General features: G+C 43.5%; 1 protein-coding gene and 1 pseudogene across 1 annotated transcript in view; both read right to left on the bottom strand.

The window, feature by feature from the left end:
* The window catches only part of DPF3 (double PHD fingers 3), a 278,418-nt gene that overhangs the window by 222,831 nt on the left and 29,379 nt on the right, over positions 1-26,208 (bottom strand). The window lies entirely within an intron of this gene.
* LOC136637886 (5S ribosomal RNA) lies at positions 12,188-12,308 on the bottom strand (annotated as a pseudogene).

The raw sequence follows: 26,208 nt of genomic DNA, 5'->3' as shown, positions 1-26,208 counted from the left end.
CTAAGAACTGAATGAGATGCCTACAACTGGAATTTCAGCCCTTTGTGTACTACAGTATAGTCATAGGAGGGGAGGGGAGGGCCATGACCCGCCCGCCCCCCTCTGCATGTTGCCTGATTCTTTAGTATTGGCTGCACCATTCAACAACAGAGCCGGAGCCTCCTTTCTTGCTCCATTAAACAAATCTATCTGGAAAGAGCCAGATCTGGCTGTCCCTCATTCATAGCACATTTGACAGGTAAGTTCAAACCAAGTTCTGAAATTCAACCCCTCTCACCTCTTGTACCTTGTTGCCCTCTTAAGGTTCCAGGTTCAGAGACCCAGAATCAGAGACCTTAAAAGCATTTAAAAGATGCATTGAAGGAAGAATTTCTCAAGCTATAATTTTTCCTAACATAGCACTATAACAATGCAAGAAACTGGACCTCTATTAAATTCTGCATGATACAGAAACCCTCTTGGCTTAGGACTTGGCAACCCTAACACTGACTTCCTGGTCCATAGTTTCCTTGGCTGTCCTTTTTCTGTCAAGAGCCCAAATCCAGTGGCAGCTGATGAGGTTTGGAATGGGTGGGGCCAACGTCTTCTGCTCATGCACAGAGTACAACACTACAGCAGCTGCAGTGGTTCACGTGTACAAGACACATGCACTATTTTCTTATGTGTACAGGGGGGCCCTGTTTCCACGGTTGCCCATATCTGCACCCCTCGCATCCGGAGGGTCTTCTGAGCCCAGTAGAGGTTGCGGACATCCATCCATGACCTCTGCTGAGCTCAGATTGAGCCCAAGAATTTAAAAAAAATACAACTTCCAGTTTCTCCATGAAACCAGAAGTGACGTTTTTAATGCCTTATAGGTATTAAGCCTCTCTGGGGCTTCCACAGGTCTCCTAATGCCTTATAAGGCTTTAAAAATGTCACTGCTGATTTTATCATAAAACCAGAAGTCACAGGTTTTTGGGTTGGGGGGGTTGCCTCTTTGGCCATTCTAAAGCCCTTTGAGAAGAGGGAATAATCAAAATGTCAGCCAATAGCTGCTGAAAGGAGGGGCCCAAACAATTAGAACAAGTAAGTTAGCCCTTCCTGCACTGAGAAGACTGTTGAAGGTATGAGGCCCTCATTTACTGCTATTTGACTCCTCAGCACAAGTTCCTGCTTTTCTTTCCTTTTGCTCTTCCCTGGCCCATAAAAGCTGACTTTGCAATCAATGTGTGTAGCATCTGAAGGGAGACTCTCTGTACGTGGCTTGCTCAGTCCTCCATGCTTGGGTTTAGTTGACCCCTGCTAACTGGGTAAGAGGCACCTTTTCAAGTGGGTGCTCCTCTTTTATTTAGTAAGGGGAGAGTAACTGGCCTCCCTCGCCACAGCAGTGTCTTTTCTAGTGGTTGTCCGCTGGTGTTCTTTTGCATCTTTATAGATTGTGAGCCCTTTTGGGACAGGGAGCCATCAGTTATTTGATTTTCTCTGTGATTTTCTCTGATTTTCTCACAAACCTCTTTGTGAACTTTTTGTTGAGAAGCGGTATATAAATACTGTTAATAATATCCCCCCATGGGTCACTACCTAGTAGTGGTGGTGGTGCTTGTGTGCTTCAGTGAGGCAGGGGACTAAGATGGACAGGGCCACCCAAACCAGACAGGTCAGTCGTCGCCCAGGTCAACAAGGATCACGTCAGATACTATGAATCCTGGGAATCTGTGGATAAATGGGCCACAGGGCTCAGCAGTTCCTGTTGAGCAACCAGGACAGGCAGCTGCAATGCTACTGGAACAACCCAAAGCTTGGACAACCATCAAAAAATCGAGGAATCATGAAATGCTATTACAAGGCATATCCATCCATTCATGGTTTTCAACAAAGAATGATGGAAATTTGGAAAACAAAACATCCAAACACTGGTATAACAGAACGACAAATAATGGATCCAAAAAAAGGTATATCATCCAGAACAAAGTATTCACCAATTTAGAACTGCAAGAAATACAAAAGCTGGCAAAAGAGGAGCCAACATAGTCATGACCAAGGCAAAGAAGACAACGTGATGGTACAAATTGAAGGCACAGTGGAAAGAAATATTAGATGAAGAACAATATATGGAACAACTTAGACACCATGAACTGACAGAGTAACAAAACATTCTCAAAGGAAAAATATTAGACCATGTCGGTCAAAATGAACCACGGCAAAGACTTCCTGTAATATGTCAACTATGGAGTAAACAAGTGAAAGTTCTACTGAAAGATGCAAATAAGTCATCAGTTCAACTCCAACACACTGAAGGAAGCAAACCAGCTCATGTATAGTACAGCTGCCATAACCACCACAGAACTTGGTTACAAATTATGAAAAAAGGACTCCCCTGGCAAACCTAAGTGGAAAATTTGGTTAGAAAATAAACTTTGTGCAGATATCAGTAACTTGAAATACCTGAAAAAGGGGAAACTAAAAAATGTGCAAGTGAGAGGTGGACTTTGTAAAATATACGACCTGGAAGAGAAAGCAATTGCTGAAATTATGGAAGAGCTAAAACAGCAGGTAATGGCTACTGCTAAGAAAACTGAACAATATGATGGACGTATAAAACAGTATTGGGGAAAAACACAGTTTAAAAATAATCAAGTTATTCTATAAATCATTGGGGAAAAACTCAGTCCAAAAAATCATCAGCCCATGTAAAGAAGACACCTTAAAATTTTGGAAAGACATATGGGAAAGCCCTGTTGAACATAAATGTCTCATGGATTAAAGATGTTTGTAAGGAACTGAAAGGGAAACATATGAATGACATTGTGATAACGACTGACATGATTATCAAGCAAGTAAAGAATGTGAAACTGTGTAAAGAATGTGAATGTGTAATGTGAATGTGTAAGAACTGGAGTGTACCTGGGCCAGATGAATTGCATGGATTTTGGTTAAAGCATCTAACAAGTCTTCACAAACATTCAGCAGTGCAATTCAACAATGTTCTTCAAAATTCCACCACTGAAGACTGGATGACAACAGGTACCACATTTTTAATAATGGAAGATCAAAAAGAAGGCAACAAAGCTAACAACTGTCGACCAATCACATGCCTTCCAAAAACATTCAAGCTCTTTATAGAAATAATTGCAAGATCCATACATGATTATTTATCTGAGAACAAGTTTTATGCAACTGATCAGAACTTCAAAAAGTCAAGGGGCACAAAAGATCAGCTGCTGATTGACAAAATGGTACAAAAAATTCAAAAAGTCAAAGAACAAATCTAAATATGGCATGGATAGATGATTTAAAAGGTGCTTGATTCGTTGCCACATAGATGGATCAACAAGAAGTGTTTGGAATTAGCAAGAACATCCAACAAGTCTTCAAAGAAAACTTGAAAAAAGAAAAACTGTGTTAATGGTCTATGGTGAAGAAATTGGGGAAGTTAGTGTCAAAAGAGTCATATTTCAGGGGGATTCTTTGTCACCCTTGCTGTTTAACACCTCTTTCCCTTGTCAATGATTCTGAATAAAACAAAAACAGGATACCATGTTTCAGACCAAGCTGGGAAAATAAATCACCTGCTGTCCATGGATGATTTAAAATTATATGCAAAAAGCCTCACTGAACTTGAATCACTGCTGAATACAGTGCAAATACTTAGCAGTGAAATTCAAATGAATTTGGATTGGACAAATGTGTAGTTTTATTAATGCAATGTAGAGAAATAGAGCCTAGATGGAACAGAACTTGTAAATGGATGCATAGTGAAAACATTGTCAAATAATGAAAATTGTAAGTATTTAGGAATCTTAGAAGCAGAGAACATCCTGAATACAAAAGTTTTCAGCCTCTTCTGTTTGGGCCTCTTCAGCCTAGAAAAGAGACGCCTGAGGGGGGACATGATTGAGACATACAAAATTATGCAGGGGATGGACAGAGTGGATAGGGAGATGCTCTTTACACTCTCACATAACACCAGAACCAGGGGACATCCACTAAAATTGAGTGTTGGGAGAGTTAGAACAGACAAAATAAAATATTTCTTTACTCAGCGTGTGGTTGGTCTGTGGAACTCCTTGCCACAGGATGTGGTGATGGCATCTAGCCTGGATGCCTTTAAAAGAGGATTGGACAAGTTTCTGGAGGAAAAATCCATTACGGGGTACAAGCCATGATGTGTATGCGCAACCTCCAGATTTTAGAACTGGGTTATGTCAGAATGCCAGATGCAAGGGAGGGCACCAGGATGAGGTCTCTTGTTATCTGGTGTGCTCCCTGGGGCATTTGGTGGGCCACTGTGAGATACAGGAAGCTGGACTAGATGGGCCTATGGCCTGATCCAGTGGGGCTGTTCTTATGCTCTTATGTTTGACACAGCAAGAAAACACCAAAAGGATGCAAAAATCTTGAAGTCAAAGTTAAATGGAGGAAATATCATCAAAGCCATAAATACTTGGGCCATCCCAGTAATTAGATGTCAGAACAGTCAAGTCAGAACAGTGGCGTAGCTAATGATCGTGTAGCCTGGTGCCAAGATCAAAATGTTGCCCTGGAAGTGATGTCACAACAGGAAGTGACATCATGCCCAGGCTTTAAAAAAAAAATAACTTGGGAGGAACTCGCCTCCTGCCCCCAGCAGCGCGACACCCACTTGCTCTGCTGCCTTCCCTCAGTCAGTGGCATAGCTAAGGCATCTATCTGCTACCTGGGGTCAAAGAAGATTTGTGCCCCTCCCCAGACAAAATCAAATTTCATTAAATAAATAAAAAGTATGCCCCTTATTGGTCAGAGACACTGTGCAGGGGTGAAGAGAGATGGTTATTCTCCCCTTGCTAAATATGAGGGGCACCATTTGAAAAAGTGCCTTTTTACCCAGTTAGCAGGGGTAATTGTATTATGATACATGGAAATGAGAGCTGACTCATATTAACTATTGGTTTCATGTTGTATCATGACAACGTGTCATTGCAACATGTCAATAACATAACATGCTATTGCCTCTCAGAACAATCAGTTTCATAGGTCAGTTTTGAGTTAGGAAAATTCACTTTTTGTTCCATAAGGCAGTTGTATTTTAATTTTTTGGTTAATTGGCCATAACTTTTGATATAATGCAGATATTTAAATGCAGTTTGTTTCATTGCATTCAGCATTAAATTACCTTTCCAATGTTATATAACATGATGGTATTATTCATACATACCTAGATTTTCACAATTTTGGTCACTAGTGTCAAGCTCAGCTTGTTGCCCCCCTGAAGCTTGATGCCTGGTGCAACTGCTACCCCCTGCACCTCCTTAGCTATGCCACTGAGTCGGAATAATTGATTGAACTCAAAGTGAATTAGAAAAGTTGGATCGTAAAACACGAAATTAATGAACATGCATTGTGCATTGCATCCAAAAAGTGATGTAGACAGATTATATCTACCACGTAAAATTGGAGGTTGTGGACTTCTACAAGTACAACAGGTAATGGAAGAAAAAAAAAAGAGGTCTCAGTGATTACGTAAACCAAAGCAAGGAAAAACTATTGAAGGCTGTAAAAATGGAGAACATTTTAAAAACTACAGAAACCAAGGCTGAATATTAAAAAGCCCAGCAATTTAAAAAGAGGGTAAGTAGCTGGAAAAATAAACCATTGCATGGACAACACCTGAAAAGCATTGAAGGAAAAAGCAATAACGACTTGGACATGACTGAAACTGGGTCCCATCAAGAAAGAAACTGAAGGTCTAATTTTCTGCCACACAAGAACAGGTACTGCAAACAGATGCTATGAAGGTTAAAGTCCTGAAAAGAGGTGAAAACCCTAAGTGCACACTTTGCCAGGAAAAAGATGAAACTGTGTCTCATCTGATGTGCGAGTGCAGTAAGATTTGCGCAGACAGATTACAAAGCCAGACATGATAGAGTTGCAAAAGTAATCCATTAGTCATTATATAAAAAGCACAATCTGCCAGCATCAAAAAATGTTTGGAACATCAGGTTGAGAAGGTGCTGGATAAAGAACAAGTCAAGATCCTGTGGGATTTTAAAATTCAAGCGGACGGACCAAAACCTTGAACATAATACCACGGATATAACAATAACAAACAATCAGACAGTCTGGCTAATTGATACTGCAATTCCTGGAGATGCCAGAGTCCATGAAAAAGAGCTAGAAAAAATGACAAAATATTGAGATCTGGCCATTGAAATCACGTGACTAAGGACAAAACATACCAAAGTGATCCCCATTGTCTTCAGGGCATTAAGAACAACCTTAAAAAGTTTTGCAAAGTACTTTAAACAACTGCAGCTTGCTGAAATAACTCCATCAGACCTGCAAAAAACAGTGCTTTAAGGAGCATCATACATACTGCGACAATACCTAGCTGATACTTGGGTCTCAGGGTGAGACTTATCAATTGCTCAACACCAGTTTACAACAGTGTTTCATGAAATTTGGATAATAATATCCCAAGATAACCAAAGAGCTAATATGCATAAAAATAAGAGCAAGGTTGTACATCTTCTGACTCTATTCCAAAATGAATATTTATCTATAAAAACTCCAGTTTATCTTGCTTTGTCTCTCTTGGCCATTTTTGGCCTTATTCCTTCATCTGCTACCCTTTGCAGCTACTAGGTGGTGGCCTAGCTAGGTCTAAGAAATGGTGCAAGATACACAACTCCCACTCACCTTCAGTAAGAATGGCAGAGGAGACACGTGCACAGATAAGGAAGGGGCTTTTCAGGGAGCCAGGTAGCAGCCCATCCCATAGTACAATGGCAGGAGTGGCATTACAGGATGAGGGGACTAAGTCCCATGGGGACAAAATGAAGTCTACCTCATACTTTGTTTACAAATTTGTGGACAAATTTCTGGAGAAAAAATTCATCACAGGTTACAAGCCGTGTACAAGTGTATGTGCAACCTCCAAATTTTAGAAGTAGGCTACCTCAGAATACCAGATGGAAGGGAGGGCACCAGGATGCAGGTCTCTTGTTGTCTTGCGTGCTCTCTGAGGCACCTGGTGGGCCACTGTGAGATACAGAAAGCTGGACTAGATGGGCCTTTAGACTGATCCAGTGGGGCTCTTATGTTCTTACACTCTGTTGTTAGTGCTGACTGCTATACGTACCTAAAAGTGCTACTACTGAAGCCAGAATGGATCTGGAAGAGAGGGTGTCCCTCAAAGAGAAAAATACTTTCCAAGCTGTGCTTTTTTTGTTTTCTGGCTGAAATAAGCACTAAAGAGATAAACCTGCAACCCATCTTTGGGTGGGAAAGTATCAGAGGATTGAATTTAAAATCACTTCTCCAGCAGCAACCTAAGAAGGTCCCCAGTGATCAATATTGTTTGGTATGGGCTTAAAAGGACGGAAACATCTGGCGTAGGCATAGTTTATGTGTTACAGGGATCTCTCTACAGGTGTCACCAAACCTGGAGATAATTACTGTATCTTGCTTTCCGATAACTGGGGAAGGGGCATTTGGAAAAACTGAAAAAATGTGTGCAATTACTGTTCACATCCATGTGAGAAATTGTTTTAAAACTTTAAAAGAAGCAACAAAAGAAAAGCTGTCAGAAGAATAACACTTGGGCATTGTATTTGCACCAATTTTAGAGTTCTTGCCCACATTAAAAAAAATAAAGAGTAAGTTGAGCCCCAAAGTTCTGGCAGAGTGGATGACTCCACAGCCTTACTGACTTCCCTCACCTGTCCTCTTTCACTCCCTTTCTAGCATTACCCTGACCAAGCTGAAGAATTCACAGAGTAGGAAAAATGTGAGGCTCCTTCTGGTCACAGTATCCGTCTTTTGCAGGTGAATCATTTAATGCTAAAACAATGCAGGGGGTATCACCAACTGGAGGCCCCAGGGCCACAACCATCCCCCCAGTACCATCACCATTCCAGTTGCCACACAGAAGCAAGAGAAGTGTGTTGAAAAATAAGTGACTATAACAACAATATTTTTCGTAGTCTACTCTGGGGTCTTAACCTATTTGCCTCCGTCTTCCCACATCAAAGTGGCCCTCCTGTAAAAATAGTATAATAGCTGACCAAAGCAAGAGGGGAAAAGAAATCACAAAACCACCACCAAACACATCTGTAAAAAGCAGAATGAGAAATACAGGGGAAAGCTCCATAACAAAAAACATTTAGCTCTCCTAGATCATAGATTTCAATTGCTCCCTGTGGTTTTAAGGAGTTATCATACCACACAGAAAATCTTTCAGGAAGATGTGGCCACGAAATAATTATCAGTTCTTGCCATTGATGTGGAGTGATGTCTACCCAAAACTGGGATACCATTGTATTTCTTAACAAATCAGGTGTGTACAGTTAAGCAGAAAGAGAGTGATGTTAATGCTGCTATTTTATTGGAATAGATACTTGTCATTTATTGAATTTTGTTTTATTGTAATCTGCCCTACTTCTTGGGGTGGGGAGACTAGGGTTCAAAATAATAAATAAATGTTTGGGCTCTTTCTTTGAGGAATTTTCAAAAGAAGAGAGTTCCACATCTGTTAAATAGCCCCTCAATAATGTCTCTACTCATACAGATGATACATAGACATTCTAGTCAGTGGACGGTCCTCAGAATTCAGTGGGACATTTTATGGAAAGTGCTCACAAGCAGTTAGTGGCAGAGAACTTAATAGTGTGTCACCCACAAAAGTGTCAGGTTCCAGAAGGGTATCAGTGTAAATCTGTTTCACTGAAAACCATCAAAAGGGCTATTGTGGCAAACTAAGGGCTAGCAGAAAAAGGAAAAAATAAGTTTTTTGTGGATCACCATAGCACAGAAATATATGCTAAGAGGAGGAGATAAAAATCAGCAGGAGAATCAGTATAACTCCAGAGCCAGGCATTTAAAGATGCAACAGGAGAGATTGTGTGCAAATGAGTTGTACTTCCTCTTATCACCCTTACCAAGCTTTTTTTTCTTTAAACTTTGCATCATGCTTCTGATGCAGAAACTTGGGTTTCCCCTACTACTACTACTTCAGAAGGTCTGAAAAGTTACTCTTGCCTACCATGGCACCCCACAATGTAATGTGAATCTATCGTGCTTCTTTCTGGTGACAACAGCACAACACATAATCCCCGGGCTACCGTATTATCCCTTCCCCGTATTTATCCCCTATCCCCATATGTATCCCCGGGGCTACCATATTAAAACTTTCCCAGGCTCTAGAAGGATTAAATTATACTGCTTCATTTTACACTACAATAAAATGTATGCATACAGAAATCTTGCAATAACCCCAGAACTCAGCCATAAAAATCTTTGCTTGTGGTCAGAGCTAGTCATGCTTTTGCCCATGCCTCTTTTTCACCTCTTTTACAGGGTATGTTTAAGGCACACCCCATTCTGGAGATCCATGGGTGTACCTGTGTATTCCTGGAACTCCTACCAATGGACAAGATCAAGAAGAATGATGGGACAAGTTTGCTTGTCAGGACATTCCAAAGCAGCAGTTCTAAACACCTTAAAAGGGGTAAGTTCAATTGAGTATAAAGAGGTTTACTTCTGAACAAATATCCAGAGGCCTAGACTACATGACGCACAGCACAATCCTATTGAGCTGGGGTCTCCAAACCCCAGTCCGGGGGCTAGATGCGGCCCGCGGCAAGCCTCCATTCAGCCCATGGCCATCCTCTTGTCCCCTGAAAGCCTCTGGCCCACTTGGCCAAACATGACAGGAACTATGCTCTGGTTGTGTCTGGAGGGTGTTCTAAGGGCCAGAGAGGTTGAATGAATGAGCCCATTCATTCATTTATTCACTCACCTAAGTTCTATCTCTAATTTATTTAAATAAATTTTATATTTAAATTTTTTTTTTCCGGCCCTCAACACCATGCCAGGTATTTGATGCAGCCCTCTGGCCAAAACGTTTGGAGACCCCTGCTATTGAGAATTGGGCCAGCACATGGAGCCCTTTGCAACAGAGGAAGGCACTTCAGCTGTCACTAAATGGCTACCAATGGAACACTCATTACTCCACCATTGGCCATGCAAGGCAAAGTCATGCAAGGCAGCAGTGCTCCGGGACCATCCCTAGAGTTGCCTACACCCACCAGAGCAGGTAAGGCAGCAGTGGGGTACAGAGGGGCAAAACAGGGCAGGGAGGCTGCAGGAGAAGTAAATTCAGCACTGAAGGTGTGCTGATCCTATCCGCTCCAGCAGCAGCCTGCCTACCCCCTATCTCTCCTTGATTTGCGCTAGTAAAATTGCTAGCAGACGTCGAAGGAGACCCGTTGCGGGACAGGAGGCTTACAGAGGTTATTTAAATCCCCTTTCTCTGCTGAAACCTCTTGATCCACCTGACTCCTTGCTGGATACAGTGTGCCCATTTTTGGCACAGCTTCACGAGTGGTGGGGGAGCACAGGATTGGGCTCACAGCCAAGTTTCTGTAAAATAAATCAGCATTTGGGAACATATAAAAGAGCAGATGAAAAATAAATGCCCTATACACATTGTAAAGCAAAATCATTCATATAACAACTAGGAACTCCTCCAGAGCACACCAAGCCTAATGTAAATAAATTCTGAGTATCAGTAATATCACCAGAAGGTAAATGATGTTTGCAAAATGACACGCCATAATCATTAAGAAGCAATCAACATTCTTAGATTTAAAGCTATTCTGTGGGAGCCACATCACCAGTTAGGCTTGATAGAGGTACATCTGTACACACTTCTTTCCACTCCTTAAAATATTTAACATTTACATTTGGTTCTTAGCATATTGCAATTAGAGCTGGAACAATTAGTGAGTTAATTGGCTAGGTCAATTAAATACTTTTTGATCAGTCAAAAGGGTGCCCCTGATTAACTGGGGAGCAAATTTTAAAGAAATTGTTAATTGTTTCTGATAAAAGTACTTAACAATAACTGCAGATAGCCTCTTCAAAGACCGTGGCAGATGAGATACATGCATGCGTCACTTAAAAACAAAGAGAGAATGCTCTCTGTTCAGAACTGTGATTTTATTCATATGTAAATATAGGCATATTTAATAAATTGATTACATCTCATACAATTAATCAACTAAGCTTTCTTTAATCCAGTGACAACCCCAATTGTTATCTATTTGTCACTGAGAGTTCTTGGAAGGTAACTAAACAAAATACTCCAAATACACCTAGAAAAACAAAAAATCTTATTAGTCAAATTTAAAACAACCCCGAAAAGTCTTTCCTACAATCAGTGGAACCAACCTTGACAGGTAAGAAGATTGACTGGCAGATTATTACTTACTCCAATGGTTCCCAAACATTTTAGCACCAGGACCTACTTTTTAAAACAACACTCTGTCGAAACCCACCTAACTTTATGAGACTAAAAAAAAGTTTCGTTTTACCAGTCAGTCAAACCTCTGTTTTTATCCTGTTTACTGTGGGGAAGGAGGGGGGAACTGCCTTCTGGAGCATTTGTTGAGTGAGAACATGGAGTTCATAGTTGTCAGGACCATTCTGCTGGCTTTGCATTCCCCTTCAACTGGTATTCAAGAAGAGCCAAGAAATATTTGCCTACTCATGACTAAACATACACATGTGGGTCAGTGAGGCGAGCTCCTCTCACCTCCGGGTGGGGGGGGGACCTGGACCAGATCTGCAGATAAGTGAATTCACAGATACGGGATCCACAGGTATCCTTTTCCCACCCCCTGTACATTTTCCTTGTCAGTGGGGGTGGGACTTCCTTGTCAAGATTTTTTAGAATTTGCATTCATCGGATTCAGGTGGTGTTACCCTCAGTCTGCCATTCAAAGTGGAGGAGGGCATGGTTGCCTACTCACGAGTAAATGCACAAATGCTGCTCCATTTCAGTTTCTGTGGGGCTCAATACATTTTCCTTATTAGCTATCAGCTTGTCAGTTTCACATCCCACCAAAAATCAGGTCTCTACCACTGGTGGAGCCCAACCCACAGTTTGGGAACCACTGACCTAATCTATGTACACTTTACTTTCCCTTCTGGTTTCTTTTCATTTTTCTGTTTTTTTTCTGTAATGCACACATTTTAAAAAAATATTGTAAGAAGTAGAACACAGAGGATTTCTGACCTCAAGGGAAGTACGCAATGGTCAGAGTGCTGGACTTAGCCCAGAGAGACATAGGTTTAAATCCTCACTAAGCTAAGAAACTAACTAGGGGTGCAATCTTAACAGGCCACAAATGGTTGGCAACCTTCAGTCTCGAAAGACTATGGTATAAGCCTACAGCACCTGGTATTTCCAAGCGGTCTCCCATCCAAGTACTAACCAGGCCTGACCCTGCTTAGCTTCTGATCAGACAAGATCAGGCATGTGCAGGGTAGCAGTAGGTGCCATAGACATAAATAAAGCATGTTTACGGCACCTTCAGAGTAAGGCAAGCCAGCACAAGTCAGTGCTGGGACCAGCACAGAGAAAAGGGTGCCGCACAGCTGCCCAGAGTTAAGTCGGATGCCGGGCAGTGATGCAGCCTTTCAGATGGTGGGGAAGCATTCCAGGCAGGGGGGAGGAACCGGCCCAAGAAGGGGGTGGGCCTGGTGGAGACATAGCTGGTGAAGACACGAGAAGCCCCAGTGTGGGGCCTGAGGCTTTCCTTACAGGAAAGGGGCAAACATCCCCTTCCCCTAAGGAGACCTCCAGTAGCTTCCCCACACCTGCGGGGTACAGCGGTCGCCATTTTGGTGCTGCTGTTCCTCTAGGCACTGGGAAGCTTAGGACTGGGCTGTGGGTCACTTTGGGCCAATCATAATCTCTTGGTCTAACCTAACTCGCAGGATTGTTGTGCAGATAGAAGGATTGGGAGGAGCCATGTACACTATGAGCTCCTTGACTGAAGGATGATATAGAAATTACGCCATGAGCTTTAAGTACAGAGAAATGCAATAGACGTCTATATTATTCATTGCTTTATCATTGTTTACATTTGCTATAAGCCATTAAGATTTACAGTATGTATTATAACTAAAATACTAAATTTTGAAAAATCTTACTAGTCTTCAGCAAACTAATTAAAAGATCATTCTAAGAACACAGCAATATATTAGTGATACAAACAGGCAACACTTACTAAATGAACAAGATTGAAAAAATAGAACTGAAATCCTGACTCGGCATAATCTATGATGATTAATAACCTTATGAAATGTTCCACAAGCACATGGAATTCTTAGTTCGTTTGAAAGCAAGTAAATGATTACACGGCAGCCAAAAGAAGAGTCAGTTCCTTTGGCTTCAGCCAAAACTTTCTTAGCAATAAATGATGTGGGAAAAGATTAACAAACAGTGTATCACTCCCTTTTGAAAGTAGTAAGTCTGTCGGTCTAGAAAGTTTACTTTGAGTCAGCAGCTGTGTGTCTAACACAAATGTCTTCCATGCTTCCACTGTCAAACCCTAAACCTGTCAATAACATGAAGGATGCAAAAGATTCTGACCAGCTCAGTGTGTTCATTCGTTTCCTTTCTGGGCAGGAATCCCAGCAAAGCAGATACTTATGCATAGTCTGTACTCATTTCATCTAATTACAAGCTTCTCTCTAGGGAAAGGGGGGGGTGATTCGATTGCCCAATTGTAGGTCACTTAGGCAAGGAGTTTCTGGAATATTCATTGATCCAGTGAGTGCTATAACAGGCCAAGTTCCCAGAATTCTCTAGCAAAAAAAAAAAAGTATATTCCATTACACAACTTGTTGGAATCAGCCAATGGAAAAGAGTTAGAACAGTAGAGTTAGAATATGCATTGCAATAAATCAGCACATGGAGTATAGGAATGTTTGAAGTACTAGTACATTAGTTAGCTACAGTACAATTTTTTCTTTCAAGGTCTGGGTCTAGTGTAGCATAGTTTCATTCCTACACACAGAGAAAGACAGGGGGGTTTCTTGCCCTTTTCCTCAGACCTCTAGGAGTCATAGGAGGGTACAATCCTAAATAAATCCCCTGCCACCAATGCAGCTGTGCCAAAGGTGTGCATATTGTATTCTCGGGGTGGGGGTGGGGCAGTTGCAGAAGTATCCTCGAGGTAAGAAAACTGGGGCAAGCCTCCGCTGCCCTAATGGGTCTCCTCAGATCTGCAGCAGTCCTTTTACTGGCACAAGTACGATGAGAGTAAGAAAGAGGAAAGGGATGGGCACTGATGCCACCAAGACCTGTCCACTCCCTATCCTGCCTCCCACCCTCCTCACCCAGAAACTCATCCCTGCCCCATTCTGCCCACCGCCAGCCGCTCTTCGCCACGGCATACTTTTGCTACTGGACAGCAGACCTCCAACACTGCCACCATTTGCAGCAGCGGACTTGAAATGGCTATTTTCAGCAGAAGAACTGTGTTCCACTATCATAAAGGGCAACCCAGTTAGGATTGGGTTACCCAATGATGTATTGGGAGTCTCAAAACATTCATAACATTTTATTTTGACAGAGGGACTCACTCAACACACCAGAGCCTGTACACAAAGTTATGCCTGCTGCCTCCCATGTGAGCTGTCTCATCCTGACCACACAGGGCCCAATCCTATCCAGCGTTATAGCGCTGATGCAGCCGTGCCAACAGGGCATGCAGGGCGTCTTGAACTGGGAAGACTGTCACACAGCCCTCCTCAAGAAAAAGGAACATTTGTTCCCTTACCTTGGGAGTGCACTGCAGCTGCATTAGTGCTACAACATTACATAAGAACATAAGAACAGCCCCACTGGATCAGGCCATAGGCCCATCTAGTCTAGCTTCCTGTATCTCACAGCGGCCCACCAAAAGCCCCAGGGAGCACACCAGATAACAAGAGACCTGCATCCTGATGTCCTCCCTTGCATCTGGCATTCTGACATAGCCCATTTCTAAAATCAGGGGGTTGCACATACGCATCATGGCTTGTAACCCATAATGTATTTTTCCTCCAGAGACTTGTCCAATCCCCTTTTAAAGGCATCCAGGCCAGATGTCGTCACCACATCCTGCGGCAAGGAGTTCCACAGACCAACCACAAGCCGAGTAAAGAAATATTTTCTTTTGTCTCCCCTAACTCTCCCAACACTCAATTTTAGTGGATGTCCCCTGGTTCTGGTGTTATGTGAGAGTGTAAAGAGCATCTCTCTATCCACTTTATCCTTCCCATGCATAATTTTGTTTGTCTCAATAATGCCCCCCCCCCCAGGCATCTCTTTTCTAGGCTAAAGAGGCCCAAATGCTGTAGCCTTTCCTCATAAGGAAGGTGTCCCAGCCCAGCAATCATCTTAGTCGCTCTCTTTTGCACCTTTTCCATTTCCACTATGTCCTTTTTGAGATGCAGCAACCAGAACTGGACACAATACTCCAGGTGTGGCCTTACCATAGATTTGTACAACAGCATTATAATATTAGCTGTTCTGTTCTCAATACCTTTTCTAATGATTCCAAGCATAGAATTGGCCTTCTTTTCTGCTGCTGCATATTGGGTCGACACTTTCATCAACCTGTTCACCACCACCCCAAGATCTCTCTCCTGATCTGTCACAGACAACTCAGAACCCATTAGCCTATATGTGAGGTTTTGATTTTTTGCTCCAATGTGCATGACTTTACACTTACTTACATTGAAGCACACCTGCCATTTTGCTGACCATTCTGCCAGTTTGGAGAGATCCTTGTGGAGCTCCTCACAATCATTTCTGGTCTTCACCACTCGGAAAAGTTTGGTGTCGCCTGCAAACTTAGCCACCTCACTGCTCACCCCTGTCTCCAGGTCATTTATGAAGAGGTTGAAGAGCACCGGTCCCAGGACAGATCCTTAGGGCACACCGCTTTTCACCTCTCTCCATTGTGAAAATTGCCCATTGACACCCACTCTCTGTTTCCTGGTCTTCAACCAGGTCTCAATCCATGAGAGGACCTGCCCTCTAGTTCCCTGACTGTGGAGTCTTTTCAGTAGCCTTTGGTGAGGGACCGTGTTGAATGCCTTCTGAAAGTTCAGATATATAATGTCCACAGGTTCTCCCGCATCCACATGCCTGTTGACCTTTTCAAAGAATTCTAAAAGGTTTGTGAGGCAAGACTTACCCTTACAGAAGCCATGCTGATTCTCCCTCAGCAAGGCTTGTTTGTTTATGTGTTTTGAGATTCTATCTTTGATGAGGCATTCCACCATCTTTGCAAAAGATGCAAAAGAGAGCGGCTAAGATGATTACTGGGCTGGGACACCTTCCTTACGAGGAAAAGCTACGGTGTTTGGGCCTCTTCAGCCTAGAAAAGAGTCGCCTGAGGGGGAACATGATTGAGACATACAAAATTATGCATGGGAAGGATAAAGTGGATAGAGAGATTCTCTTTACACTCTCACATAACTCCAGAACCAGGGGACAGCCACTAAAATTGAGTGTTGGGAGAGTTAGGGGAGACAAAAGAAAATATTTCTTTACTCAGTGTGTGGTCAGTCTGTGGAACTCCTTGCCGCAGGATGTGGTGACGGCATCTGGCCTGGATGCCTTTAAAGGGGAATTGGACAAGTTTCTGGAGGAAAAATCCATTACGGCTTACAAGCCATGATGTGTATGCGCAACCTCCTGATTTTAGAAATGGGCTATGTCAGAATGCCAATGCAAGGGAGGGCACCAGGATGCAGGTCTCTTGTTATCTGGTGTGCTCCCTGGGACATTTGGTGGGCCACTGTGAGATACAGGAAGCTGGACTAGATGGGCCTATGGCCTGATCCAGTGGGGCTGTTCTTATGTTCTTATCTTACCTGGTTTAGGTGTCAGGCCGACGGGCCTATAGTTTCCCGGGTCCCCCCTCTTTCCCTTTTTAACGATCGGCGTGACATTTGCTATCCTCCAGTCCTCTGGCGCCCTTGCCATTTTGAGGTACAAGTTGCATATTTTAGTCAACATTGGATAGGATTGGGCCCACAAACAATAAGTATGAACCTACACGCATACAGATATATTTATAGTGATTCTGATCATTGTTATGCGTGTAAAAAGTGGTATCAAGATGATGAGTTGCAGGTGAGAGGTTTAAACCTTTCTCCCTTGTGTCAATTCCCCAATATAAATAATTCCATCAGAGCATCCGATACCCACAAAGGTGAGGTGGGGGCGGGGTGGAAACATACAGGCAACCATTGTGTCTATGTGTTTTTCACTCCATAGCTAATAGTAACTGGGGTGCGTGTGAGATTTGGATCAGGGCTGTGACGCTAGGAGGGAAAGAGCTAAATCCCCTTTCCCCTGCCTCATGGCTGCAGACCAAATCAGGGCTCCCACAGCTGCTTTTAACAAAGAAGAAAAAGACAACAACAGCAATGCATCAACGTATCTCTAGCGTCAGGTATGGCCATTAGTAGTAACTGGGGACCCATTTCTGAACCATGTGTCTAAATTGCCCAGATACAACCTATTCAGAAAGAAAACGGCACCAAACGAGAAGTTCAATAAATGCCATTTAAGCAAAGTGTATCACTCACTCAGCCCCTGTGTAATCAACTAAATGCTGGTGTGTGTAGCCAGGCTGCCAGAAAAATGCTCTGATTCAGTGCTGGCATGAATGAGAGAAACTCTATCAAATCAAATGGACTTGCAGTTACAGCAGAAGAGAAGCTGGCTCTGAAATGCTCTGTCCTTGCAAAAACACAAGGGTCAGCACAGATAACAGGAGCACGGTGAAGAGTCTCACAGCGGATGCACCCAAGGGTAGTATAAAGCTCAACCCTTGACTTCTCATGGAGTGTCAATCATTTGCAGCCTCCAGCTATGCAGCAAGGCAGCTATCACTGCTTTGAAGCTTTTTGAAATTATTACATGATGATGTCACTGTGCTACTACAAAGTCTGAACCTACTACAAATGTCCAGCCTCTCACATAGTTATGGCAGCTACTGTGAATTTTCAATAGCACCACACCACATGCAGTCATTTGAAACTACCATCAAAATAGCTTCCAGTGCAATGTATTGAGGTGAACACTTTTAAAGTGGTCAAATTTGAGAAAAATCTGTTTTTGAAATTCCACCTCTTGGAAAATCACTTAGTAGCTATAAAACACCAAAAGATAGAGACCCCATGTATCTGACGATCCACCCTTGTTCTATTCCTCCCCTAGCACTAGCATCCAACTCAGTTGCTGTCCCAGAGGTATCATCGGTGTGCCACCTTGGGATCATCAGGACATGCAAGGAGCCAGACAGTGGTAGCTTTTGAATTTTCTTCCCTATAAACTATTTCAACACAGTCCCTCACCAAAAGCTACTGAAAAAACCCCACAGTCAGGGAATTAGAGGGCAGGTCCTCTCCTGGACTGAGACCTGGTTGAAGACCAGGAAACAGAGAGTGGGTGTCAATGGGCAATTTTCACAATGGAGAGAGGTGAAAAGCGGTGTGCCCCAAGGATCTGTCCTGGGACCAGTGCTCTTCAATCTCTTCATAAAAGACCTGGAGACAGGGATGAGCAGTGAGGTGGCTAAGTCTGCAGATGACACCAAATTTTTCCAAGTGGTGAAGACCAGAAGTGATTGTGAGGAGCTCCAGAAGGATCTCTCCAGACTGGCAGAATGGGCAGCAAAATGGCAGATGCCTTCCAATGTAAGTAAGTGTAAAGTCATGCACATTGGGGCAAAAAATCAAAACTTCACTTACAGGCTGATGGGTTCTGAGCTGTCTGTGACAGATCAGGAGAAAGATCTTGGGGTAGTGGTGGACATGTCAATGATAAGGCCACACCTGGAGTATTGCATCCAGTTCTGGTCGCCACATCTAAAAAAGGACATAGTAGAAATGGAAAAGGTGCCAAAGAGAGCGACTTAGGGCTCAATCCTAACCCCTTATGTCAGCGCTTTCCAGCACTGACATAAGGGCAATGCAGCTCTGAGGTAAGGGAACAAACATTCCCTTACTTTGAGGAGGCCTCCATGAATGACACCCAACTGCAGGAGGCAGCTCATGTCCCATTGGCACTGCTATGCCAGTGCTGGAAAGCACCGACATAAGGGGTTAGGATTGCGCCCTAAGATGATTACTGGGCTGGGGCACCTTCCTTATGAGGATAGACTACAGAGTTTGGGCCTCTTCAGCCTAGAAAAGAGACACCTGAGTGGGACATGACTGAGACATACAAAATTATGCATGGGAAGGATAAAGTGGATAGAGAGATGCTCTTTACACTCTCACATAACACCAGAACCAGAGGACATGCACTAAAATTGAGTGTTGGGAGAGTTAGGACAGAAAATATTTCTTTACTCAGCGTGTGGTAGGTCCGTGGAACTCCTTGCTGCAGGATGTGGTGATGGCATCTGGCCTGGATGCCTTTAAAAGGGGATTGGACAAGTTTCTGGAGGAAAAATCCATTATGGGTTACAAGCCATGATACGTATGTGCAACTTCCTGATTTGAGAAATGGGCTATGTCAGATGCAAGGGAGGGCACCAGGATGAGGTCTCTTGTTATCTGGTGTGCTCCCTGGGGCATTTGGTGTGCCGCTGTGAGATACAGGAAGCTGGACTAGATGGGCCTATGGCCTGATCCAGTGGGGTTGTTCTTATGTTCTTACGTTCTTATGTTCTTATTTGACCTTGCCATATTCTGAAGGCAATGAAAGACTTAAGATTTATTTTTATGGCTAGCTAATGATCATGAAAATTAAATGAAAATTAAAAGAATTTCACATTGGTTTACTACTGGATTTTTTGTGATGTTATTGTTACATTTTATGGTGTAATTTTACATGTTGATAAATTGGTCTTGCACACCACTATGGTCACTGTTCTATGATCATTGCTCTGCACTTCAGCTTGCACACCACTACGAGCTGTACAATTGGTGGTGCAACCATCTATAGGCCTGTTCTCACCTGCTATTTCATGCATTCCCTCAGCCTGCTAAGGGGGAATATGATTGTAATGGCTACCCCACCCCTCAGTCAAGTCCCTTGACTTGCCAGCCCTGGCATGTTGCAAACGGGTCACAATGCATGTTTGCACCTCCTCAAGAGCTGGCTGGGCCAACACATGTCCTCACATCAGCCCGCAGATGCAGCATCCAGCCTCCACGCTGCCCTGACAAGACAAGGTTGTGCCAACTGAGGGCGGCTGGCATGAGGGGTTGGGGAGGGTGGAACTGGGGTGTTTGGGGTGGGGGAGCACTTACGGCGGGCAGACCAGTTGATGGACCGGGCCCAGGAGGGGGGGGTGGAAATCCCCTCCAGCACTTAGAATGAATCCTAACCCACCCACCCCCTGAGCAGCCTGGCATTACACCTGGATGCTCAGATCTGCGCCAGCAATTTTGCTGGCGCAGATCCAAGTAGCCCCATTGCGGTGGCTGGGGCATTACTCAGAGTAAGGAGACATAAGTCCCCTTACTTAGAGTTGTGCTCCATCCACCTTCAAAACTGTGCTGAATACAGTTGGCCTGCCTGTTCCAGCATAGGTTAGTGGCTAGGCCCTCAATGACAGCTATCCTTCAGGAAGTTACCATGTGCACTGACACACTGCGCTCTTCAGATATACAATATGCAATCTCTCCACTACACATACCACCCACTGTAACCTGTGGGCATTTTTCTAGTTCATAATGCGATAGCTCCTTTCCAACATGGTCTTTGTCATACTTTTAAAAAACCAACTTTGCACTCTCACGTGCAACTGCTGAAACTTTTCAAAAAATTAATGTTAAGAAATGGGAGAATAGCAGCTACTGAATATATGCCCATTATATAGCTTTAAAGGACACAGGAGCCCTGCCACACAAAAAGATAACAAGCCTATAGGAAGCAGCTGTCAACGGTGGAGGTGGAGTGGAGTGGGAGTGGGGGTGAGAGAAAGGTTAGCCCCAACAAAGCTCAGAAAGGAAGAAAGGGTGTTTCCCCGCTCAGCTACAGTGCATGTTCACATGCATATCCATGTTCATGTTAATATACGATTCATGTTCACATGTATTTTCGTACCATTTTGTGTCCAATATTAATGTGACGTAAGACCATTCAGAGTTAGATTTGTCAACAAACCATGAAATCTATGTATTTAATTAATAATATGTATATTATTTATATTTATAAATATATTTTATATTTATTTTTATTTAATTTATTTATAAATAATTAATATACTGCTTTTTATATAGATTTCAAGAGCAGTTTACAAACTGAAAAAGAATCCATAGCAACATAACATAAACCAAGTAATAAACATAAAAGAAAGCAGACAATTTTCAAGAGCCAACTGAAACAAAGAAGCTATTCCCTCTTTCTGGAAGCTTAACAGGGAGAAGGCTGTACAGATTTCCCTGAACAGAGAGTTTCACAATATAGGTGCTTCCTCAGAGAAGCACCTAGGCTACACCTCATGGAGGCTAACAAGCAGAATATAAATTAAATAACTAATTAATCAATGTAGCTTCCCTATAGGATGGAATTTGGAATGAAGCCTCGTTAAGACCACCCTAGGTACCAGGGAGCTCATGCAGGAGATGCGTGTTCTCCTAGATAATCAGGAACCAAGCGATTTAGGGCTTTAAAGGTAAGAATGAGGTCAGTGAATAATAAGACCAGCCTGATCCAGGATTTGATCCTGGAGGAAGGTGCTGACCTAGCTTGCTTTACCGAGACCTGGCTGGATGAGCTGGCAGGGTTGGTTTCCCCCAGGTTTGTCTGCCAGTTTTCCAGGTGTTGCTGCAGCCACAGCTAAAGGGATGGGGAAGTGGGTCACAATAGAGCAGGGGTGCTCAATAGGTGGATCGCGATCTACCGGTATATCGCGAGACAAAATGAGTAGATCGCGGAGTGCCGACCCCCCCTTCAGGTGCCTCTGGGAGGAAACGCCGGGAGTAAGGCCCATTGTACTCAATGGGGCTTACTCCCAGGTAAGTGTGGCTAGGATTGCAGCCTCACAGCCTAATCCTAGGCATGTCTAGTCAGGAGTAAGTCCTGTTATACTCAGTGGGGCTCAAGGTACACCAACATACATTGTACACATAAATGTTATATGTTATGATGGCGCGAACATTGTAAAAAAAACTCTGGTAGATCTCCGGGCCTTGCTGGGTTTCAAAGTAGCTCTCGAGCCAAAAAAGTGTGAGCACCCCTGCAATAGAGTATTGGTAGGTCATCCACCTTACCCTGTCGAGTGGTCCACTGAATTTGAATGCGCCTGTATTATATTGAATGGGCAAGATAGGATTGGGATTATGTGGGTGTACCACCCATCTTGTCAGTCTCCCTGCATGAGCTGACAGGGTGATCTCAGGCATTACACTGGAGTGCTACCGGTTGTTGGTCTTGGTGGACTTCACACTGGCACCCCCAGGATAGATGCAGTTCAAGATTTCATGACCACCATGGACAAGTCTCAGTTTATTTCAGTCTCCAAGCTTATAGCAAGGCACAGAGTGAACCTGGTGTTTACTGCTGGACAAATGGATAGTATTGGCAATAGTATAGTAGTATTGGCAACCTTCAGTCTCGAAAGACTATGGTATCACGCTCTGAAAGGTGGTTCTGGCACAGCGTCTAGTGTGGCTGAAAAGGCCAATCCGGGAGTGACAATCCCTTCCACACTGGGAGCAAGTGCAGTCTGTCCCTGGTCTGTCTCCCTGGCTATGGGCCTTCCTTCTTTGCCTCTTTGCCTCAGACTGTTGTCTAAGTGTCTCTTCAAACTGGGAAAGGCCATGCTGCACAACCTGCCTCCAAGCAGGCCGCTCAGAGGCCAGGGTTTCCCACTTGTTGAGGTCCACTCCTAAGGCCTTCAGATCCCTCTTGCAGATGTCCTTGTATCGCAGCTGTGGTCTACCTGTAGGGCGCTTTCCTTGCACGAGTTCTCCATAGAGGAGATCCTTTGGGATCCGGCCATCATCCATTCTCACGACATGACCAAGCCAACGCAGGCGTCTCTGTTTCAGCAGTGCATACATGCTAGGGATTCCAGCACGTTCCAGGACTGTGTTGTTTGGAACTTTGTCCTGCCAGGTGATGCCGAGAATGCGTCGGAGGCAGCGCATGTGGAAAGCGTTCAGTTTCCTCTCCTGTTGTGAGCGAAGAGTCCATGACTCGCTGCAGTACAGAAGTGTACTCAGGACGCAAGCTCTGTAGACCTGGATCTTGGTATGTTCCGTCAGCTTCTTGTTGGACCAGACTCTCTTTGTGAGTCTGGAAAATGTGGTAGCTGTAGCAAATGGATAATGATCTGGATTTGGAGAAGATTAAGATTATCACTTCCCGGTAGGGTGTAGGCTAATTGTGGCCCCTACCTTCAAAGAGGCTGGAGACCAAATTGTATGGTCTGATGGATCCTGAAAAATTCTGGAGAGCCCTGGCAAATTTTCCCACTGCCAGGGCCAGCGACTCATCCAAAGTCCTAGTCAACCTTTGGAATGAAGAAATGACCAGAGTTGTGATCAGTACACTCCTGAGCAACTTCTGCCTTGTCACAGAGCTAAGGCAGCTACTTGGTTTACTGAGGAGCTGTGACTAAGAAGACATCTTGAGCAATGATGGCAGAAAGCTTGTGCCAAATCGGACAGAACATGGGTTAGACTAGAGCTGTATTAGAGCCAATTCCATGGCATTGATGGCAGCAAAGAAGGTATTTTTCTTTGCCACCTTTTCATCTGCTGAGAGCTGTCCAACTGAATTATTCCATGTTTTTCAGGGCCTGCTCCATCTGGCCCCTCAGGGGAATAAGGAGGAACACATGGTTGCTTGCTGTGACAAATTTGCTAGGCACTTGGCAGATAAAAATTGCTCGCATCTACTACAATTTGGACTCTACATTAAGAGTTTCTGTCAATGTTCTAATGTCTGTTGGTCCTGTTGCTTTGGATTCTTTTCAGCCCATAACCTTTTCAGTCCATAACCTTGTCCATAACCTTAGGATATGGACAGGATTCTTTGGAGTGTGAGGCTGTCTGCTTGCCTGGCTTGGCGTACAAGATCTGCCCCTACAGTGAAAGAAGAGGATGGAACTTCAGGGGGAGGCTAAGAATGGGCCCAAACTATCTCCCATTAACCCACTGCCTCCCTAGTGGCAGAACTTGAATGAAGTTCTCAACTCATGTCACAAGTTCAGGACTGCATGTCACTCTCTACCATCCCCGTCCTTAACTTTTGCCATGTTCTTATGGCGAAAATGCCCCCCCTTTTAAGTCTAATGAAGGGCATGGATTATGTACTGTCTCCATTAATCCCTATTTACATTCTCTCTCATAGAGGAAAGTTCCCCTTTATAAGTTGTTTTGCTATAGGTAGAGGTGTTTGAAAACTGTTACTTATTTTACTCAGAAGAAAGCCCATTGTGTTCAGTAATCCTATTTTACCAGAAACAAGCACCTTTATAAGTCCAAACTTGCCAGTCTCTGAAGGGTATATAAAGTGTACATGCATTGACTCTGCCTTTTGCATAAACATATGGGATGCTCTTACTCTCTACACACATTCATATCCATACATGTGTCAAATGAATAAAGGCCAATCCTATTCAACTTTCCAGCACTGATGCAGTTGCAACGCAGCCCCGCAATAAGGGAACAAATACTCCCTTACCTTGAGGGGGCCCCCATGATTGCCCCCAGTGCAGAATGCAGTGCACACCCCATTGGCATGGTGGCATTAGTGCTGGAAAGTTGGATAGCATTGGGACCCATGTGACATTCTATAGTACAATCATCCAGGCTTGGCTTATAAGACCAGCCCACTACAAAGCCAGAAGAGAATGTGGAAAAGAGCAAAGCGTGAAAAATACCAGCGACTATATGATCTGGAAGTTTGCTAAAAACACATGCAGACCAAATCAGATAAATGTTAGTCCAATCTTCCTGTGATAGACAACAACTAAGGGTTCAGCATCATATATATAAGGAAGAACGAAAGGAACAAAAAGAAAAAAAGAAGCCAAACCCCAAAGATAGACTGTTCTGAAAGAGAAACCTGACAGGCCTTGATTGATAACCCCAGTCATGGAGGCTGCTACAGTGAGTTTGCCAAAGCCCAGTAACAGCAGCTGCTTCTGCTCCAGAAGAGTCACATGTGGTTGCTGGAGCAGGAGACAGACACGGCTAATTGACTGGGCAAGTTTAGCAGAGGTGGAATTAATATGATGGGGACAGAGCTCAGGTGTGCCATTCCATTACCAAGGAAGAGAACCGTTCAGATGGAATTGAAATCCATTTTCTGGCCGGAGCCTTGCAGCAAGTCAGAGTGGCAGCCCAGCACACGTTTCTCCCCCTTCTGCAGCGGAGTGCCTTCCCCCTCCCAGCTCCAAACGCCCTCAACTTCATATCAGAGATAACCTGGGAAAAGCATTGCAGTCGGCTGACCAGCCTTGAACTTTGTGTGGTGGTTGCTTAGCAATGGTTAACCTTGAAGACATACCAGGAGACAGAAGAGCCCAAAAGTGCATTTGGTGGATAAGCTTGCAATGAAAAACAAAACCAGAAAGTAAATAATAGGGAAAGGAAAACTAGATCGACCCCCCAGATTCATTCTGAAGAAGAAAATGCCCAGCCAGTGAAGAAAGAAAAACCACAGTTAAGCATACACCTGGAGGAGGGGACCGCATCCCTCCTGGTTTCCATTACGGACCAGTGCAAATAGACCTCCAAGGTTATTTAGAAGACTGAATGAGGCCTAGGCTTTGAGCTAAAAGATAAACTCAGCTGAAAAAAAAGTAAGAGAAGTAACATTTGACACTATGAAAAAGAGTTCTTGTGCAGTGATCTGCTGCCAATATTGTGCCAAGAGACATCACCCTCAGATGTTTCCTAGCAAGTGATAAATCTTTTGTCCAGGGATCCAAGTCTCAAAAGAAAATAAAGCTCAGGAGCTGACACACAATTTTGTTTGTTTTTAGATAACTTATTTTCAAAAACTAATAAGACACCATTTATATTCACATATATATTTGTGTTAAAGATATTATGAGATTTGTATTTTACTGGCTAGTTTGAACTACGATGCTGGATAATTTTTTCTTGTTATGCTGGCACGTGCAATAGGATTATTGCGGGGTTCCATCAAATTTGAGGTTAAAGCACTGCCTATAGACAATGCTTGCTACAACAATAAAACAGGATATGAAAGGTTTTTTAAGAGCCTTTGTAATGAGTTGGTGCAATGCACCTCCTCCAAAAGGCAAATACCTGCTTGTCAAGAAGATCTTTAAAGGGAGTGCCAAAGATAGGTCATCTCCAGCAGAGATGGTTTAGCATGATCTGCACAGGTGGTGGACTCTGGAGATAAGAAAACAGACTAATCCCCTTTTCAAATGCAGAGCCACATAACTACCAAGTCAT

The sequence above is a fragment of the Tiliqua scincoides genome, chromosome 1, assembly GCF_035046505.1.
Source record: "Tiliqua scincoides isolate rTilSci1 chromosome 1, rTilSci1.hap2, whole genome shotgun sequence".
Classification (NCBI taxonomy): Eukaryota; Metazoa; Chordata; class Lepidosauria; order Squamata; family Scincidae; genus Tiliqua; species Tiliqua scincoides.
Note: the sequence above shows the minus strand (reverse complement) of the source record. Positions and strands in the feature narration are given on the sequence as shown.